This window comes from Aethalodelphis obliquidens, unplaced genomic scaffold (assembly GCF_003676395.1).
Source record: "Aethalodelphis obliquidens isolate GAN/ISIS:26980383/991018 unplaced genomic scaffold, ASM367639v1 scaffold5, whole genome shotgun sequence".
Lineage (NCBI taxonomy): Eukaryota > Metazoa > Chordata > Mammalia > Artiodactyla > Delphinidae > Aethalodelphis > Aethalodelphis obliquidens.
Window position 1 is genome coordinate 54,794,381 of NW_020837949.1, and position 18,921 is coordinate 54,813,301.

The window sequence follows — 18,921 nt, forward strand, 5'->3', positions numbered from 1 at the left end:
CTAAAAATAGTACTACCATATGACTCAGCAATCCCACTCCTGGGCATATACCCTGAGAAATCCATAATTCAAAAAGATTCATGTACCAAAATGTTCATTGCAGCTGTGTTTACAATAGCCCAGAGATGGAAACAACCTAAATGTCCATCATTGGATGAATGGATAAAGAAGATGTGGCACATATATACAATGGAATATTACTCAGCCATAAAAAGAAACGAAATTGAGCTATTTGTAATGAGGTGGATAGACCTAGAGTCTGTCATACAGAGTGAAGTACGTCAGAAAGAGAGAGACAAATACCGTATGCTAACACATGTATATGGAATTTAAGAAAAAAAAAAATGTCATGAAGAACCTAGGGGTAAGACGGGAATAAAGACACAGACCTACTAGAGAATGGACTTGAGAATATCGGGAGAGGGAAGGGTAAGCTGGGAGAAAGTGAGAGAGTGGCATGGATATATATATACTGCCAAACGTAAAATAGATAGCTAGTGGGAAGCAGCCGCATAGCACAGGGAGATCAGCTCTGTGCTTTGTGATCGCCTGGAGGGGTGGACAGGGAGGGTGGGAGGGAGGAGACGCAAGAGGGAAGAGGTATGGGAACATATGCATATATATAACTGATTCATTTTGTTGTAAAGCAGAAACTAACACACCATTGTAAAGCAATTATACTCCAATAAAGAAAAAAATAATAGCTAACACAAACACACAAAAAAGCTCATCTTGAATAATCTACCCTGCTTGCTTCAGGTGGGTTGGATAAAGGATAAAATTAACCAGATGGAAGTGGGGGTAAGTCAATCAACAAGTCTACTGAGTGCCCAGCATCCTACCAGGAAGTTAATCAAGAGGAGATAAATTATTTGTATTATTTTCATGAGAAAGACTGTTTGTACTCAATTATCTGTTTCTAAAGGAAGTATTCTTAATTCCCACCGTGATAGCTCTTATGCTGTTAGTACTTGGTGCAGGGAATGTGCTTGATGAATTTGTGTTGACTTTTCTCTGCTAGCCAACATGAAGGCTGCCAGACCATGCCAAAATCAGCACTAAAGCTATTTCTCATGAGTAACAGCAATAATATTCTTTTCCTTTATAGAACCTTTAATCCAAGAATCTTAAGCCTATATAAACATTTACTTAACAATATACTCAAAATCTCAGTATTTAGTTAATGGGGAAATTCAACTAGATGCAAGAACATGGAAATAAAAATAGAACCCAGAACCTTGACTCATAATGGTCTTTCAATACTACTGTCCCTGCCTAACCATTCAAGGAAAATCAAAAATTACAGAGGTTTCAGCAAGATAAACAACTAAGCTTTTCCAACCCCAGCGGATGATTCACTATTTCTCTTTTCTTGCTTTTTAAGATTATGTTTAATTTTTTTCATTTTTATTACATTTTATTTACACAGTGAGAGCTCTGAATGCCAAAGGATGGGGAAATTGAGCTGATTATGACTATCTCAATATCTTGGGTCTGCAAAAAAATTTGGTAATATTTGAGCAATGAGGTTTCTTTGGATATTTACAGAACTTCCTGTTGGACTAAAGTACTGTCAAAACCTTTCTCTTGGTTCTTAAATAATTTTTTTTCTAAACTGAAAGGGCAGAAAAAGTCTGGAGGACTAATTTTTGGAGGACTAAAACATGATGATGCATTAAATTTCCAATATTCTGAGGTTCAGCAGATTATGAAGAGAGGTTTGAATTCCACTATTTGGGATTTAGGATAAGTCAGCAGAAGCTAGGTAGAAGTTTAAGAAAATTCATAGTGAAACTAAGATTTCATGACATTATATTTAATAGACAACAAACTCTCTTTGAATACAAATGAACATTAATAAGCTGATCATAAATTAATCATTTCCTAATAAAAGTAGACCCGGGCTTCCCTGGTGGCACAGTGGTTGAGAGTCCGCCTGTCGATGCAGGGGACGCGGGCTCGTGCCCCGGTCCGGGAAGATCCCACATGCCGCGGAGCGGCTGGGCCCGTGGGCCATGGCCGCTGGGCCTGCGCGTCCGGAGCCTGTGCTCCTCAACGGGAGAGGCCACAACAGTGAGAGGCCCGCGTACCGCAAAAAAAAAGTAGACCCACCAGGGTCTCAACTTGACAACATTTTGATTAATTCATTGTTGGTTGATTGATGATTATTCTGTCTTGAATCACAAAGGCTTTGAACTGAAGTATCTTCTTATAAAATAATAGTATTACATTAAAAAAAAGTAATTTTATTTAACTCATTCCATTTGTGTATCCCTTCATTTAGGTCTGTGTTGGCCAGGGGTCTGATCCTGTCCAGCACACAACTAGTCAGTTCTCAGAAAGCAGCTTGACAGTGAAGATTCTATTAAAATATCCCCACATTTCCCTGAAGCTGAGTGTACTTCACAAGGGGAGTATAGAGAAAGATGAGGATTTTCCTTTAGTTTACGTTTTGAGCCTCCTATCAATTACTCTCAATCATCCTTGCCAGGGACCTACAATGAAGTTGTGATGTCATAAGCTGCATAAAAAGATATATTAAAGCTGACACTTAATATGGAAACCCAAGATACCACAGGAAATAGATCTCGATTTAGCTACCAGTTACATTTTAGTGGAATGCCAAATTGTATGTATTATTGGAGGTATACATTTGTCTTTTTTTTTTTTAAGATTAGGTAAGATCTGTCCATCTGTCCATCTCTTATTGTTAAACCTGCTCTGAAATAATAACTGATGGGTAATTTCTAATTTTCGAAGAACTTTAGTATTACTTAGTACATTAACTGCTCATCTCACAAGTGCCATATGAGATAATTTGGGTAAGCATTATTATCCCCACCATTGTCACTTGCTCTAAGTGGCTCAACCGAATTGGTATTCTAATCTAGTCCCCTGATTTTACATCCAACAATCCTCCCTCTCCACCAGAGTTGTTTTCTTACAATCCTAAAATATGTGTGGATTAGCCTTTCTAACCCAGCTCATTTCTATTAAAATATTGTCACTATCCTCATCTTTATTTTCTTGTACTGTTTCCATAAGAACTGAATCACCACATAAATCCCCATTTCTAAGCAAAACTTCTCTTTAGTGTTGCTATAAATTATTCAATAGATTTATCCTGTATCCCAAAGGCTGATGAACTTCATTGTGGAGTGTTATCTTACCTACACTTAAAAACCATTCAAAATATAAACACCTGCACACCTATTGGACCAAGTCTGCATGACAAAATCCTTTATAAAATTTTTTTAAATTTCTGAAATTCCCACAGGCTACTCCATGCAGGGGGGAGGGGAAAATAAGAAATATTCACAGTATACTCAGCTGTTTGAAATGGTTGAGCCAACTTTACTACTGTACCATGGGAGAAATCCAAAGACCAACAAACCAGGTTCGCTATAAGTCTCTTCATTATTATGCTCTCTGCTATAACAAAGTACTTTATCTGGCATCAAAATTACATTAATGCTCTGTTCACACTGCTCTTGCAAGAAACAAACACTTCTTTGTGTCTGAGTTTTCCACATGGTTGCCCTGATGAAACATATGCCATTGGAGGACAAATATATTGCTGCAAGTAAAAAAAGAGCAAATTAATTCCAGAACCTAGTTAGAGATAAAAGATACCATTTCCTTATTTTTGAAATGCAACTTATATAAAATGTCACACTGGGCTTTATTTGTGGAGGAAAAGCATGCTGCAACTTCATAGCTGACAATTTTTCTAACTTGACATTTTGTCCATTGCAAAACTGCTGAACAGAGTTGTGGGCAACTTCTTTCCACTGCTTCTGGCTAGTCCATTCAGTAAATCTTAATGTTACTATTGAAGATGCATGAGCCACCCAAGGTTTTAGCAACCTGATTCCAAAAATCTCTGTAATGTTTTGGTACAAATGCAAAGAGCCAAATTTTGAAATTTCCTGGATCAGAAAGAAACCCTTTCTCAGGAGGACTTGAAGTACTTCCTTTTTCTGATTGAGCTGTGATTGTACAGACCCTCCTTGAAAATTTTGGTACCTCTGCCAGAAACTGCAGAATAAAAGGAAGATAACTGTAAATCCTTCTTAATCGTTATCCATAAAAATTAGCAGTAAGTACATATTTCATTGAGTAATTATTTGCTGGAACACCTGATCCAATAGAAGAGAGATTTTCACACATGAATAAGATGATTTCACTCTCAATCAGCACATCTAAGCCAGTCTGCTTCCACATTTCAGACTGAAGCTGAAGTAAAACTGTTCCAAATAACTGGATGAAAAGAGAAAATTAAAACAAGTTTTAACAGTTATGCAGGGTACAATCTGAATGAATTCAAGATTTGTGTATGTTTATTTTCACTGAATTTACGTGTAACAGGTTATGAGCTTAGCCTTAGCCTTGGATATTTCCATGGAAGCTAACAGAAACAGTATGCTGACCCTAAAATTCTGATATGACATTCATTCTTTGAAAATAACACACACCTCTTCCATCACCATGCAGCCCAGTTTCTGAAGTATATAGAGCAATTCACAAATAATGAATGGAAGAATAAATAGGAATAGAGTGTTGGCTTTTTGGTAAATGATGCCTTCTTTCTCTTGGGAGACATAACCGTTCATTCTCATACAGAGTGCTCTTGAAAAAAATAATTTGATCTTGATGCTAATGGTCAAGTGTCAAAGAAGTGTAGGGAAGGATGTAAGCAAGTGCTAGTCAGAACTTTACTAAACTGATGGCCATGTCCTATTCCCACTTCAGAATTTGTCCCTATATCAATTCTCTTTAAGGAAAAAATAACAGGAAATTAATGGAAAAGATTACTGCTTTAACCCCATTTAAAAGAATCCTAGACTATAACCCTTCTCTGGAATTTAAAAATTGGTCTTGAAATACTTTGGTCCTCAGCGTTTTGGAGTTAGTACTACATTGCATCCTGGAGTAGAAGGACTTTTGCAGGTTTGCAAAAAGTCTCTGTAATAGCAACAGCGAAAAGTCTCTCTTGGGTAATATTTGCCCAGTGTATCTGAGTCTCCCCATATGCAGAATTCCCAGTGGCTTCAAGGAGATTTTACATCCTAGAAATAGGTTGTAAAATCCCAGATCTCACCCAACACTTAGAAGAGGGGACTATACTTTTCTTCCACTTTGACATCTTAGTCACAAATATTCTCTATCTTGTTAAAATCAATTAAAAGATAAAATATGTCATGTTAAAGTAACAAAATAGAAGAATCTAATGGATCTTGAGTGTCAAAATACAAGCACAGTCAGCCAAAAGAATAAGTTTTCCAATTCAAATTATGTTTGTGGATGGTTTTGTCAGGTAAGAACAAGAAGAGAGGAATAAAATATAAATAGCTGCAATATAATAAAAAGAGATAGACTACTATATGACTACAGTCACTAATTATAGAATAAAATGTGAATGACAGAATGGCTTTGCTTTATACAGAGAATTAGAATGGAGCTTATCATAGTTAATAGGAAGGAGAGTTGAAGGGACTGAGGGGAGGGTTGCTACAAGAGAAAGAGGGGTTTGTTAAATTTATTGAATATCTACTACAGGTTTACTACACGTACTATATTAATAGCTTAAAAACAAATTATTCAGAGGTATAATTGTTTACAGACACAGTTCACCCTAAGCTTATAACATTTTAGATTTTTGAATGGCTTATCCTGTTGGTGCTCTGCAGATGAATGATCTGGTCATTCAGGCCACTTGCCTCTGAATGGCAGGGAATCGCATTTAAATTAGAAATTATGTGGAGCTGATGGAAATAGCCCCCAAGTCAAAGGAATTGGGTTCTATCCTCTATCTTGTCTTTAAGGCACAACAGGGCCTTTCATGGTTAGTGTACAACTTCAACCAACACTAGGGCACTATGGCCTGGCTCACATTCATCAACTAACATATGAAAACGGGCTATTTTAGTGGAAGAGTAAAACAAGGTGCAACTGAATAAATGTTAATTCATTTAAATGCTTCATCATAAGATCCTAAAAGGTATAAGATTTGACTCCTGAAATTATGAGGGATCTGAGATTTCTTTTTCCTCTCTGCTAATGTTAATTGTCATCTACCTAATAAAACTCTAAATCCATAACCTTTTATTCCTAAAATGTATCATTCCTTATATAGGAATTATCCTGAGGAAATAATCTCTATAAATTCTGGCTATAATAGTGTTATTTATAATAGCCCCAAATTTAAAGCATCATAAATATCCATAAATGTGATATTTGTTAAATGAATTAGAGTTAAAATATAATGGGAAATGATATTTTTAAAGAATGGAGGGCTTCCCTGGTGGCGCAGTGGTTGAGAGTCCGCCTGCCGATGCAGGGGACACGGGTTCGTGCCCCGGTCCGGGAGGATCCCACATGACGCGGAGCGGCTGGTCCCGTGAGCCATGGACGCTGAGCCTGTGCATCCGGAGCCTGTGCTCCGCGACGGGAGAGGCCACAACAGTGAGAGGCCCGCGTACCGCAAAAAAAAAAAAAAAAAAAGAATGGAAAGAATGCCAGTGAAAATGGCAGAGTAGGAAACTTCAAGGGCCCATCCCTCAACAGAAACACTGAAAACGCTTTCTAAAAATGTCAGAATCAACTTTGTCAGAACAATGGAAGATAATCAAAGATTTACAGCAGTCAAGCAAATGCTTAATCAAGAAACCCTCTGAAACCCAACAGGAGAACTTTGTGGTGTTTTAACTTACCTTTGTCCCACCCAACTCTCTCTAGCACAATGACAGTCTTAAGGACAGCAGCCTACATCCCTGGTATGGATTCCTGGTGCTGGTGGAAACAAAGAGGACTTTATTCTCAAAGAATCAATTACTTTACATGCAAATAGATTAAGTTCCCCAATTAAAAGACAGAAATTGGCAGAATGAATTTTTTTAAAAAAATGATCCAACTCTACAACGATACTATCCTGTCTTTAAGAGACTCACTCACTTTAGATCCAAAGGCACAAATAGGTTGAAAGTAAAAGGATGGAAAAAATATATTCCATGCAAATAATAACCAAAAGAGAGCTGGGGCTTCTATATTAGTATTTGGTAAAATAGATTTTAGGTCAAAATTATTATAAGAAACAAAGAAGAACATTATATATTGACAAAAGGGTCAATATATCAAGAAGATATAAAAATTATAAACACATACACACATAACAACAGAGCCCCAAGATGAAGCAAAACTTGACAGACTTGAAGGGAGAAATAAGAAGTTCCATACCAGTAGTTGGAGACAATTATACCCCACTTTGAATAACGGATAAAACAACTAGACAGAAGATTAATAAGGAAATAGAGGACTGGAATAATACAAAAACTAACTAGACCCAAGACACACATACAGAACATTCCACCCAACAACAGTAGAATGCACATTATTCTCAAGTGCACTTGGAACATTTTCCATGGTAGACCATATATTAGGCCACAAAATCAGTCTCAACAAATTTTAAAAGATTGAAATTATACAAAGTATCTTCTTCAGACCACATGGAATGAAACCAGAAATCATTAACAGAAGGAAAATTGTCACTCACAAATATGTGGAAATTAAACAACATACTCTTGAACAACCAATGGGTCAAAGAAGAAATTACATAGGAAATAAGAAAATACTAGTTGAATGAAAATGAATCCAAGGAGTCTGAAGGATAAAATGAAATCATTAAAATGTAAAAGTATATATATATTCACATGGGAAGATGAGCTCACATTACATCAAGTTTAAAAAGAAAAAGGCCAGCTGAAAAATGTAGATGTGTACAGAAGGATCCTATTAAAATACCTCATACACGCATATTCACACAAGCAGAAAAGCATCTGAACAGATCATAGAAAATATCCATTATGATTATCTTTAGTTGATCACCTTTGATATTATGTTTATTTTTCTTTCTGTTTATCCGTATTTTCTAATTTTCCCTAGTGAATATGTATTACTTGAGTAAATTTTAATTAAAATTTAATAAAATATAAAGTCAAATGAAAAATAAAAAGTTATTATGAGGAAATAATTGCACATGTGGTTTTGGATAGGATTATTTCTTCAGTTACTATACTTCAAAACATAAATTCACTGAAACAAGCAGATGAAGAAAAGGACATAGAGATTATTTAAAACCAGCAAAATATTGCATGCATATTACAGGCAAATTTCAACAAAATTATTACATGATGTAGACTTTTGAAGAATTTTTTAATCAGAATATTTAGCTACTGCCCTGATTTCTCTTTGATGTGATTTACAGTTGGATAACTTTGGCTTCAAGGAGAAAGTAAACATACCCTAGCATTAAGAAACACTATTTCAGGTGAATGATTATTTCACTGCTACCAGTATTTGGAGCAGGCATTTCAAGATGATTGATCCTCTGAGGGAAAGAAAGGAATTTCCCCTTTTCGACAATCTGGGGCTCTTTAAAACTCAGTAGTGCTTGCTTTGTTTCACATTGTTGGAAATCCCGCTTTGCATTATATTAGTTTCAAGGATAAAAATGTTGTGGGAATAAAACATCCAAATACATTTTTTTCCTCTGGAGCCTTGTCTTTATTCTAATGTGAGAAAACTTTTATCATCTCAAAGTCATGTGTAAATTTGGTAAGGAAAACTCAAGTCATAAAATGTGAATCAAATCATAAAATATGGACTTAACTGGCAATGGAAAAGCAAGAAGAGGCTTCTTTTTTCTTTATTTCTGACCTTAGTACCAAATTGGATTGTCTTTATGAAAGAATTAAGCTTGAGAACTCCACTGCCCCATCACAGAACAAACAGGGAGACTGACAGTACTCTTTCCATTATTTTCTGTAATATAAAATGCTATTCAGTGGGAGAATTGTTTTAAAATTCCAAATTTAAAAAAACACACGAATAATGTAAGGATTAATGTATGTTTGTAAAACATTCAAAATTTCTCAAAAGAAATCCAGTTCCACATGACCCCTGACATTTCTTAGCCCTGCATCCTGTTTCTCACTAGCTTTGTTCTCAGAGAAAAGGACCTCATCTTTTTCCCTTACTCACTACACTGACTTTTCTAGTTTTCCTCAACATTTATCTAAGTGATGGACCTTCCCCATTTTTGTACGTGAAGTATGCCGTCCTCTCTGGCCACAAGCAGGAACTTCTTATGTGTGTTAATTGTATATCTATTTATATCTAATTTATGACAAATAGTAAAATGACATTGCATAATGAATTCAAGGAGAAAAAAATGACAATTTGTAATGTCTCAGAGCTACCTAGAGAGAAATTACAGACCTCCTCCTAGATATGAGTTGCTGAAAATCAAGACAAAAATGGTCTGGCTTTCTCTGTCCAGAGGATATCTATGAGGTACACTGTTAGAAAAAGAGTTTCCCAACTGAATTTTTTTGCTTGTTTTCATCCACTGTCATTAGATTGTGTATAATTTCAGAGTCAGAAACATTTCCTCAAACATATTCCAGTGCCCTAGATGTTTATTAGACTCAATGAATTTTAATTCATGTTTCTAATGATTCCCTGCAGAGTTGGGAATCCAAATAGGCACTGGGAGGAAGATCCAGCCATGAGGCCAGTGTAGGCTCTTCTCTCATTGCCAGTGTGATGTCAGCTGACAAGGCCAGTAGCAAAATTAGAGGGCCCCCTCCATGGGCTGATGCTGGTGTTTTATCCTCTACAGACCCACAGCTCTTTAATACTCAACCCATTAGTATTTGCTAATTTCAGTTTCTACCACTACCAAAAAAAAGACAGTTTTCGTAGTAAGACTGACTTCTATTATCTTACTTAGAAATCATAAGTGATATTAATTAATTTTTTGTTCTTCATTTTTAAGTAACATAAACCAACAATGGAATATGGAAAAATAGTGTTGGGGACAAGAATAAACATTTTACTTAATATCAATTGAATGCATATGATGGAGTATAGTATTCAGAATATTTTTCCATCTGTTAAATCTGTTATTCTAAAACTGGAATTCAGAGATAAAGCAAGTACAGAAACAGTGTGCCTGACATATAATAATAATGTACCTTAGTTATGAATGTTGAACTGATGATAAATTAATAAGTAAACAGTCCTTCTAGCACAGTTTTGGGTGCCATTGAGTCTGTTTCTTAACTCTCTATTTTATTCCACTGGTGGATTTGTCTATTCCTGGCTTATAGTGTGCCTTGATATCCAGCAGAGTATGGACCTTGTAGTGTCTTTGGCAGATGCCAGAATTAGACCTGTTTCTCCTTTCTGGACTACACACACTGATTCCTTTTTATAGATGGAAATTACACAATACCAGAACACAGGCACTAGTCAGAGTTTTAATTTCCCTTTATTTCTTATCAAGTAGAATGCCAGGTAATACCGATATATTTCCTGCTCTTCTTTCAACCCTCTACTGAACGTGAGACTCTTCAACAATCTGAACTGTTCTGAGTCTCAGAGCCGGCACTAATCTCTCATTAATCTCAGAGGTATCCATGTTGGGGGGATCAACAGAAATAACAGAAGAGTTTTCCACCCTGCAGCTAAGTTTTTGCAGGCATGACTGAGCTATTGAACTACAGGGAGTTTTCTCATCTATGAACATAGTATATATCTTACTTACTTACTAGAAAATTCTTTATTGTTTCCAGAGCTGTCTATAAAATTTCTTACTAGGTGCATTGTATATTTATTCCTATTTTGAATGGGGTATTTTCTTCTAATGCATTTACTAACTGGTTATTGATCACAATAGGAAAATCTTACTTTTGTTCTGTTTTGGGTTTTTTTGCAGTAGTCTTTTGGAGAATGATGTTATTGAAGAAACTTTATCTGCAGAAAAGCATATGTCTCAATAAAGTTTCACAAACTCAGTACAGCACCCAAGTTGAGAAAAGATGCCTCCTTTGTTCTCCCTTCCCACCACTGCCTCCACCCGAAAAGTAACTGCTATCGTAACTTCTAACACCGTGGAACAATCTTACCTCGTTTTCAATTTTGTATAAACGGACTCAGACAGCATGAACTCTTTTGTGTTTGGCTCCTTTCATCCCACATTATGTTTGCAAGATTCATATCCTATTGTATATAGTTGACATTTATACATTCTTATTGCTGAATAGTATTTTTTTTTTTTTTTTGCTAATATACCACAATTTGGTTGTCCACCCTACTTTTAAGGGCATTGGGTAGTTTGGGGCTATTACAAATAGTACTTCTATGAACATTCTTCAACATGTCTTGTACATTTGAACTTATTTATGCGTTTTTGTTGGTTTCACGCCTAGGAATGGAATAGCTTAGTCACAGATTTAAAAGGTACTGCCAGAGTTTCCCTGGTGGTGCAGTGGTTAAGAATCCGCCTGCCAACGCAGGGGACACGAGCTTGAGCCCTGCTCCGGGAAGATCCCACGTGCCGTGGAGCAACTAAGCCCGTGTGCCACAACTACTGAGCCTGTGCTCTAGAGCCCCCGTGCACCACAACTACTAAGCCTGCGCTCTAGAGCCCACGAGGCACAACTACTGAAGCTTGCATGCCTAGAGCCCGTGCTCTGCAACAAGAGAAGCCACCTCAATGAGAAGCCCGTGCACCGCAACGAAGAGTAGCCTCTGCTCGCCACAGCTAGAGAAAAGCCCGCACACAGCAACAAAAGACCCAATGCAGCCAAAAATAAAATAAATAAAATAAATTTATGGGGAAAAAAAGGTACTGCCAAACAGATGTCTACAGTAGTTGAACCAATTTATAGTTCCATCAGCAGTGTATGAGAGTTCCAGTTTAACTTAGTACATAAACCATCAGTATTCCAGAGTTCCAATTGTTCTATACCCCTGTTGACACTTGGTATTCTGTACCCTTTTCTAGTCATTTATTGTAGTAGTGTGTAGTATTATGACACCGTGGCTTCAATTTTGCTCTTCTCTGATGACTAATGAAGCCAGGTACCTTTCCAATTGTGTCTAGACCATTTGGATATCATTTGTGAAATACTTGTTTAAGCCTTTTGGTCATTTTTCTTTTGTGTTGTCTATCTTTTTTTTTATTGCTTTATAGGAGTTTTTTAAACATCCTGAATATGAGTCCTTTGTCAGATGTATGTATTGCCAACAGCTTCTCCCACTGAGGACTCTTTAATGGTGGCTTATGGTGTAATTTATCATTTTTTCTTTAGAGTTACTGCTTTTTGTAATGAGTTTTAAAATTTTTGTCTACTCCAAGTTTATGATGATGATCAAGCTATTGATTACTAGATGCCATTGCTCCATCTGGCCACTTTGTTAAACCTTCTTATTGGTTCCAATAATTATGATGTGAGATTCTTTTTTTTTTTCTTTTTTGGTAGGTAATCATATCATTTGAAGTTATCAACCGTTTTAGGTCTTGCTTTTCATATAAGTCAAGAAGTAACTGAAACATATGACTAAATTAACATAAACACCATAAGATTGTATTGTTTTACATACCGGGACATTCCAAGATAGGGTGGCAGCAGGTACAGCATGTCAAGCTCCAGTTCTGCTTTAATGAAAGTCTCTTTGCTTTGTTATCCTCCTATGTTAACTTCATCTTCAGGCTGGTAGCCAGGTATTGCAGTAAGCCCTGGTTTGCTAAGAAATATGTAGGAAATGTTTCATCATGATTGAATGTTAATTATTACCAAATGCTTTTATTGCTATGATTGAGTTAATACTGTTTTATTCCCTTAAAGTGTTGAGTAATATACCAATTTATTTTCTAGTTTTGAACCATCCTTGAATTCCTCAGGTAAAAATATTCTTAAATATCTTCTTTTAATCTCCTGCTGGAGTCAATTTGCTAATATTTTATATAACATTTTGGATTCTTTGTTTATAACAGAATGGGCCTATAATTTTATTTTCTTGTGTGGTCCTCAGCTTAATTTGGTATCAGGGTTAAGCTGAGTGGCTTAATTCCTCGTATTTTTCTGATATATTAGAAATTGCAGTTGATCCTCATTATTTGTGCATTCTGTATTTGTGAATTTGACTACCAGCTAAAATGGATTTGTAGCCCCCAAATCAATACTTGCAGCACTTTTGTGGTCATTTGTAGACAAATGCAGAGAGGTGAAATTTTTGAGTCATCCCACATGTGCATTCCCAGTAGAAGTCAAACAAGGCGATGCTCTACCTTCTTGTTTCAGCTCTCCTACTGTGATCAAGTATCTTTTTCATGGTCTACTTAGTGCCATGTCTTTTGCATTTTTTGCTTTTTGTTGGTGATTTTGCAGCTTAAAATGGTCCCCAAGCATAATGCTGGCATGTTGTCTAAAGTTCTTAAGCAGAAGAAGGCTATGACATGCCTTATGGAAAAAATCTGTGTTTCAAATAAGTTTTGTTCGGGCATAAGTTATTGTGCCGTTGGCCATGAGTTCAATGTTAATGAATCAACAATATATATTAAATAAAATGTTTTTAAACAGAAACATACATAAAACAAAGTTACGTATTGATCAGTTGGTGAAAATGTTGTGGCCAAAGGCTCACAGGACTAACCCTATATTTCCCTTATGAGCAATAATTCAGAGTTCACTAATTCAGTGTTAATAATGACTTTATAGAGCATAATTGCCACCAATAACAAGAACTGACTGTACCTATTGTTTGCAGAGTTGACAGCAGTCACCTTCGTGCCTTTTGCAGAGACAGATCAATAACTACCATTTTGATTTCTTTTCTGGTCTTGGTCTATTCAAGTATCCTACCGGGCCAATTTTAGTAATTTACACTTTTTTTAAAAAGTGTGTTTCATCTGATATTCACATTTACTGGTGTTCCTTTTTATAATATTTTATTCCCCTGTGTATGTTCCATTTTTGTTACTAATCTTAATATTTGGGGTATCTGTTTTCCTTTGATTCCTGTCAATGTCTATCTTTGGTGTTTGCCTATGAGTATCTTCAAATAATGAGGTCTTATTTTGTGATTATTTTGCTATTTGTTTGTTTTCTGTTTCCTTAACATCTTCTCATATCTTTATTAACTCCTTCCTTCTCTTTTTTTTTAAAGTTTAAAACAGTCCATTTATTTTAATTATTTCTTATATTCTAAAATAAAATCATATTTAACACTTTAAATTTTCCCTTGACTCTCTTTGGCTGCATCCCATAAGATTTTATATAAAATTTTTGCTGCTGTGTACAAAATATTACAAAATATTTTGTAGCTTAATTTTTCTTTTCTTTTCTTTTTTTTTTTTTTAACATCTTTATTGGGGTATAATTGCTTTACAATGGTGTGTTAGTTTCTGCTTTATAACAAAGTGAATCAGTTATACATATACATATGTTCCCATATCTCTTCCCTCTTGCGTCTCCCTCCCTCCTACCCTCCCTATCCCACCCCTCCAGGCTGTCACAAAGCACCGAGCCAATATCCCTGTGCCATGCGGCTGCTTCCCTTAATTTTTATTTTCTTGAACCCAGGAGTTATTAGAAGTATTTTTCCAGAGTACTAATTATTTTAATTAATTAATTTCTAATTTTACTGCACTGTCATCAGCAAACATGGCTGCCATATGTGGTAAACTACTGAAACTTGTATTTCTTGCTCTAGTACTAGGCTGAACACGAAGCTTCTTAGAAAGGTCTTGAAATAATACTGTTGTGCATCAGGGAACAAGCTTCACTGTTTTCAAAATTTCCCTGGCTACCTGCAAATGCTAACTCCTCCCCTCCACCAGGGAGGGGCTGCCAGGTCCCACCCGAATGCTAGTTTGCCCTTCTTCTTTGATCTCTTCCCACCTCTAAGACCTAGAGCTGGTCACTTCCTCCAACGCAGTCAGGAACTTCCTTTTTGTCTTATAAGCATCTATCTGCATCTTACAATAAACATTGACATTCATATTCTTAAGCTCTGTTTTTTATATGTAAAAGGGAATTTTGGGATTTGAAATCTGTTTTCTCTCCCACATAAGCCTGACCTTTAAAATTATTGCCTTACTACAGACTCAAAAAGCCTAATTTGAGGCTGAGCAATGACTTTGTTTCAAAAGACATATATTCAGGCCCTGAAGCACTGAAACCCGCTGATTCAATGGAAGGGAAATCACATGGCATAATGATTTAAAGGGAATTAAAAATACCTTGACTTAACATTTTAAAAAATACCCAATTGATTCTGATTGATTTGATTTTTTTTGTGATCCTATTGGCCTGAACTTCATCTAGCAGCTTACAGTAACCAGCTGTGGTAAATTATTTTTCCACCATTCTTTTTCTCCCCCGCTCAGCTGAGACTATTTTTAGCAGAGACACTTCCCAATGTCACTAGCTTGGAGTTTGGCCAGGTGACTTGCTTTGGCCAATGAAACATGAGAGGACTTACGTGCACTACACTCAACCAGACTTTAAACGTGTATGTGTGGTTTGGTTTGCCCTGTCACATTCTTGCAATCCACCATGAAGAGACTGTCCCAGGGCACCACAGTTTCTTCATTCTGAATCTCAGAATAAGGACACATATGGAACAGACCTGAATCTAATCCACATCCTGGTGCCAAGTTCAGCCAAACCCACCCCAACCAAATCCAGCTGAGTCATAACCCAATCCACAGACCTCTGAGCAAGAAACCAATGTTTGTTGCTATAAGTCAACTGAGATTTGGGGAGTTGTTCATTAAATAGCACTATTGCAGCAAAAAGCTGACTAATACAGTAATCTTATAGTAAATTATTCTTGCATGTTCTATATTTTATATGGTTCATAGTAGATTTAATTCAAATTATATATCTGATTCTCCAGTTTAATCAAGTCTCCATATGAATTTGCAAAGAAATAGTTTGTACCATATAGTTTTGCAACCACACTTGGGTGGATGCAGTGGAAATATATCTGCATCTTCCCATCAGGTCAGAAATATTTCAACTGGTTTCTACTAGCAGGTCAGGAACCTAGCAAGGTCTTCACATATGCAAGGCCTCCTACTGCATCTTAGAGTACAGCCACTCTTACAGGCTTTATGTTGGCCCAGAATAACATACAATCCAGTGGGAGGATAAGTACAACAATTTCCTCACAACCAGCTGTTCATTTACATAACTCCAGCACAAGGGCAGCATCCTATCAATGAGATGATGGGATGAAGTAGGGACGAATCTCAATATTCACATGTTACCATGGGTATCTATCTCCTCCACATTATGTTGATATCTGTGATGGCCTTTCTAAATAACTCAGGGCATCAGAGGGTTGCTCTTTCCCACAAGCCAAGATAGCTTTGGCAAACACATCTGTATAATATGTGCACTGGGCACATTTCCTTGTTGAATTATTCAACTAAATCGGATAATGAGAGCACATTGACACAGTTAAACACTCAGGTGAATAAAGGATTCACTTTGAAGTGCAGAAATTTTTGGAGTCATCTGTGTTTTAACAAGTGATGGTTCTCACTCCCCTCATCCAGGGAGGAAGAAACTTTAGAAAAGGTAAACTAGAGATGAGTATGCTGGAGGCTTTTTCTGGCATGATTTCAAGGAGAAGAAAGGTGAGGCAGTTTCCAGTGTTCATTTGAGCCACCAATCTTTTTTGAATAAATGTAATGATTTTAAGAGACAGAAAAATGAGACTCAGTTCTTACGTAAATCTTATTCCTCTGAACTCTAATGGGAATAGAGATGAACACAAGTATAGGTACCAACACATCTGATTTCTGATCTTCCCTCAAGCCCCTCATGCACAACCTTACAAAAACCTTGTGCTTTGTTCACCTCAATTCTCACTCTGTTAAATGGGAGAAAATTGACTGATCTCCCCATTATTACCATAGTATATATTATAAATCATCAACAAAACTTTTTGCAAATACAAGGGCCATCCAGAAATACAAATTTGGGTAATAGCTGTATTTAAATATGATGCATATATTATGAAACACCTGACAGTCACACTGGCTGTCTCTACAATAAGGACGCCATTACTGATAGTGGTTTGGCCCTTGGCAAATGCCAGCTTGTATTTTTATTAGCCTGCCCTGTGTCTCCAACTGATCTGTATATCCTTACAAATAAGGACTATTTCTCAACTCTCTTTTAATCTTCATTACTTAGTACAGTATGGAAAGCACAAGGTAGGTGATCATTGATTTTATAACAAAGGTAGTTAATAGTTGCCACTTGCTGATCCTCTTCCACGTGCCAGACCCTATGCTAGGCATTTTACATATACTGTCTCTAATTCATACAATTGTACATTAACTCCAAAAGAAAAATTTATCCCCATTTTACAGATCAAGAAACTGAGGGTCAGAGAGATTATGAGACTAAGCCTAGGCTATACTGCTAGTTTAATAAGAATGATTATGCATGTAATGAATAAAAGACATTTTAAGTAATGAGATGGTCACAGTTAATAGTTTAGAAAAGCAGGAACTAAAATAAAGCATCACTAGTAATTGTTAATTGTTGACACAGTTCACTATTCTCATCAACAATTTAGTGTCTGCTAGGATTAGAAAACTGCCATGAGTGTTACTTAACCTCCGAACCCAAAGCTTTCTTTCAGTGTCTATAGAAGAAATTAAACTGTGTGAATGTTCATTTCTTAACATGGAAATAAGTTCAATCACCTAAGATGTCTGTCTGGTCTAAATCTTTCTTTCCAAATGATTATATCTAACTTATGAAGTGATATTTATTTGTCAAAATTTCATGCTTACTTGCCATTGAAATCACATCTACCCAGTCATATCTATATTTTATACACTATTTGCCCCATATTATACGCTCAAGAAGAAAACTGTAAAAGCAAGAGAAGAGAGAGAATTTGTAAAAGTTTGGTGTTATTTCTCCAGTGACCTCCTCATGATCGTAATCTGATAATGTGGATGAATCATTTAGATGAGTTTCCTCCTCCGAATATTTCATTCACGATCAGGAAAGGACCGCTTAGCTAACCACTTTCTTTTTGCCTCTGAGGCAAAGAGAGCCCAGACACATGAAGTGACCAGACTGCGGTCAGTCAGCTGGCCAGGGTCAGAGTTACAGTTAGAATCCAGGCTTTCTTTCCATTACCCTAACCCCAAATTTACAAATTACACTTTTTAAAATGCACTATCCTTTTCTTGTGTAATAATTAAGAAATATAAGCTTAAGGAACATATAGTTTTCTTCTGTCTTGAATTAGCCAGTGACGAATAGTAAGTCTTCAAAAATATATAGTAAATCTAATTTTAAAAAATCAACTCTGCTTAGCCACAGCTGCAGGAGCACTAGGCAGCCCTCTCTCGTTTACAAAGACCTTCACATTTAGTGCTGTATTTAGTTCTCACTGCAATTCTGTGAGCTGTTATTGTGATCTTGACTTTGTAGACGAGGAAACTGTTGATCAAAGAGACTAAATCATCCACCTTGTGGGTGGCAAAGCCAGAACTCTAAAATGACTTCATAAACTTGACTTCATTGATTCCTCCATTTCAACACTATTCCTAATTCTTCTCATGGAAAAGTTGTCTGTCTTCCAGTGGGATCAAGCTCCGCCTTGCAGGGTAGAGAGTTTTGGCCAAGAGTGACTGCCAGGCCAGGGACTACATTCTCAACCCTACACCCTTTTGGTTTGGGCCATGTGATGAGTGCTCATCAGTGGAACATGAGCAGAAGCGTTATGTGTCAGAAGCAAATGTGCCTTTACACTCTCTCCTTCCCCAACCATTGGCTTGCGTTGTTGTCCAGGGTGTCCTTGGAAGGCACGTGCTGAAGATGGCAGAGCTGCTGAGCCAGAGTCCCTGAATAACAGTGGAACAACTGTGCCTTCCACAACTCTGCTCTGTTAACCAGTAATATCCACAACGGACTGCTATATGGGCAAAAAAAAAAAAAATGTTTCTTGTGAAAGCCAATGAAATTGTGGGGTTTGTCTGCAAACCTAGCTAGCAGTACCTTAGCAAAATGAATATACTTTTTATTGGAGGAGAAAATT

The 18,921-nt window shown here is 36.6% G+C and overlaps 1 protein-coding gene across 1 annotated transcript in view; it reads right to left on the bottom strand.

Annotated features, from left to right (window-relative positions):
- MTERF1 (mitochondrial transcription termination factor 1) overlaps nt 1–18,921 on the bottom strand; it is a 508,137-nt gene that overhangs the window by 189,812 nt on the left and 299,404 nt on the right. The window contains exon 7 of the transcript XR_003431984.1: nt 12,448–12,591. The gene's annotated coding sequence lies outside the window, so the exon portion shown is untranslated. The remainder of the gene's footprint in view (nt 1–12,447; nt 12,592–18,921) is intronic.